Below are 3,243 nucleotides of genomic sequence, written 5' to 3'. Positions count from 1 at the left end.
CTTTCTTTCTTTCTTTCTTTCTTTCTTTCTTTCTTTCTTTCTTTCTTTCTTTCTTTCTTTCTTTCTTTCTTTCTTTCTTTCTTTCTTTTCATTTGTTATTATTATTTTTCAATTTTCAATTTGACCAGACAGAGACAAAGAGAGAGAAAGGGAAAGTGAGAAAGCAAGCTGCCAGGTCTGGGACTCGAACCACAGTTGGCCATGTGGGAATCCAGTGCCTTTAACCATCACACCCCCTGCTGGCCCCACTCCTCTTGGGATCTTGAGCACGTACACACACACACACACACACACACACACACGCCCAGCGTGAGTTTTAAACTGCCCAGTCTGGGGCTTGAACCACTGTCGAATCTGTAGGAGCCCAGGAACGTAACCATTACACCACCTGCTGGTCCTAGAGTTCCTCTTTTTTTAGGTTTTCCGACAGGGCGTGCGTGCTTGGCAAAGACAGAGAGAGTGGGAAAGTGAGCCATTGTGCCCACAGGGATGGCCGCGCCACAATGCCCTCTGCTCCATCCTCCCGGGATCAGGGCACGCGTGCGCCTGTGTGTGCGCACGCTGATTATCAGACAGCTGGGCCAGGGCAGCAGGTGGCGTGGTGGTTAAGGTGCTGGACTCCCACACGGCCCACCATGGTTTGAACCTTGGACCCGGTGGCTTAAACTCACGCTGGGTGCGTGTGCGTGCATGCCCAAGATCCTGAGAGGAGAATGGAGAACGGATTGCGGCGTGGTCATCCCTCTGGGGGGATTTCTCGCTTTCCCTCTCTCTGTCTCTGTCTCTCGCCAGCAAGCGGGCACGCCCTATGGCAAAAGCTAAAAAAAAAAAAAAAAAATCAAAATCAAAAACATTTTAAAAAGCACCAAAGGCCCAGGGACTGAAAGCTCAACGCAAGGAAGGAACGCAGACAGGGCAGGGCTGCTGACATCCCACCAGAGACTCTTCCAGAAGCATCCCAGCCCTGGGCGTGACCACCCGGCAGCCTCCACAGAGAGGCTCAAATACAAAAAGCCAGCTTAGGTCAACCTCCTGATTTTTTTGTATTTTAAGAATTCAATGTGAGGCACCAGCAGTTGGCGTCATGGCTATGTGGCTGGACTCCCATGTAGTCGACCACGGTTCGAGTCCCGGACCCGGTGGCCTAAACTCATGCCAGGCACGTGTGTGTGCGTGCCCAAGATCCCGAGAGAATGGAGGAGAAGGGGGCCATCCCCCCTGGGGGGTGATTTCTCGCTTTCTGTCTCTCTGTCTCTGTCTTTCTAGCAAGAGCACATGCCCTATAGCAAAAACCTCTCCAAAAAAAAAAATAAATAAATAAAAAGAAGAAGAAAAGTCTTGGGTCATGTCCTGAGAAGCCAGGATCACAGCAGATGATGAATGATCATAGTTGTTATTATCCCGCTGGGGAGTGGGGCGAACAGGTCTTGAACTCTGCATGGGAGAACTGAGATAAACAGAGGCAATTTTAAAAAGGAAACAGGTGTGGGAAATACTCTGTAGCAAACTGATACTGTTGGGTGGTCAGAAAAGTCACGACTTTCGGGACCAGTACATGGTGTGGTGGGTTGGAGCCCTGGACTCCCACATGGCCGACCGCGGTTTGAGTCCTGGACCTGGCAGCTTGCTTTCTCACTGTCTGCCTCTCTCTCTCTCTCTCTCTCTCTCTGGTCACATGAAAACATAATAAAATGAGGTGATTCTAAAAAAAAAAAATATTTTATTTCACTTTATTTATCCACTTCTCTCTCTATTCATTTTTAATTTGACCAGTGAGGGACAGAGAGAGAAAAAGCAAGCCACCAGGTCTGGGACTCGAACCACAGTGGGCCATGTGGGAGTCCAGGCACTTGACCTGCTGGCCAAGTCAGGGCTTATTTTTTCTGTTTTTCTTTTTTTGGAGAGATTTACTATCGGGCGCATATGCTCATCGGAGAGACAGAGAGACAGAAAGCGAGAAATCGCCCCCCAGAGGGGATGGCCACGCTGCAATCCCTTCTCCTCTCGGGCGGGCTGGGTTTAGGGCACTCACACATATGCACTAGGTGTGAGGATTTGTTTTTTTTCTTTCTTCTTTGAAATTACTCCATTTCGGTTATTTATTTATTTAATTTGACCATAGAGGGACAGAGTGAGAAAGCAACTCACCAGGTCTGGGATGCACACCGCAGTCGGCCACGTGGGAGTCCAGCGCCCCCAACTACCATGCCAGCGGCTGACCTCGCATGAGTTTTAAGCCTCCAGGTACAGGACTTGAACCACGGTCGTCTACGTGGGAGTCCGGTGAGGCAACCTTGGTCCCTGTTTTATTGTTTTATTTTATTTTGACTCATTATATCGTTAAAGTGGTGGACACAGCCAGACTTAATATAACTGAAGGTGAATCAGTGGGCCCAGCCACATTTGTTATAGCTAATGAGATTAACCAATGGGCCCAGCCATATATATATATATATGTTTTTGCTATAGGGCATGTGCGCTTGCCAGAGAGAGACAGAGACAGAGAGACAGAAAGCGAGAAATCACCCCCCAGGGGGGGATGGTCACGCCGCAATCCCTTCTCCTCCATTCTCCTCTCAGGATCTTGGGCACGCACGCACACGCGCCCGGCGTGAGTTTTAAGCCACCGGGTCCGGGACGTGAACCGCGGTCGACTACGTGGGAGTCCAGCGACATAGCCATTACGCTAACAGCTGGTTCCCTTTCTTTCTTTTTTAAAATTATTTTATTTAACTTTTTTCCTTTATTTATGACCAGAGAGGGATGGATGGAGGGAGGGAGAGAGGGAGGGAGAGAGAGAAAGCCGCCAGGGCCGGGACTCGAACCATGGTTGAACATGTGGAAGTTCAGCGCCCTTAGCCACCACGCCACCTGCAGACCCATATGTTTTCTGTTTTTCTATGCAAGAATGCACTTTGGCTTTTCTGAAAACCCTGTATTTCCAAGTCCTAACAATGAAAACACACCCTAGGTGTATGTGTGGGGGGGTGCTTTCTCCCTTTCTCTGTCTCTCGGTCTCTCTGTCTCTCTCTGACGAGTACATGTGCCCTCTGGCAATTCACAAAAATTAAAATACTATGCATGGTTGGATCAGCAGGTGGTGGTTAATTAAAATACTATGCATGGTTGGATCAGCAGGTGGTGGTTAAGGCACCAGATCCCACGTAGTCAACCGCGTCTTGCGTCCCGGACCTGGTGGCTCAGAACTCACGCCGGGCGCGTGTGCGTGCGTGCCCAAGATCC

The 3,243-nt window shown here is 49.5% G+C and overlaps 1 protein-coding gene across 1 annotated transcript in view; it reads right to left on the bottom strand.

Moving 5' to 3' along the window:
• The window catches only part of KANK2 (KN motif and ankyrin repeat domains 2), a 30,317-nt gene that overhangs the window by 14,548 nt on the left and 12,526 nt on the right, over positions 1 to 3,243 (bottom strand).

Source organism: Tupaia chinensis, unplaced genomic scaffold, assembly GCF_000334495.1.
Source record: "Tupaia chinensis unplaced genomic scaffold, TupChi_1.0 Scaffold138665_1, whole genome shotgun sequence".
NCBI classification, from domain to species: domain Eukaryota; kingdom Metazoa; phylum Chordata; class Mammalia; order Scandentia; family Tupaiidae; genus Tupaia; species Tupaia belangeri.
Note: the sequence above shows the minus strand (reverse complement) of the source record. Positions and strands in the feature narration are given on the sequence as shown.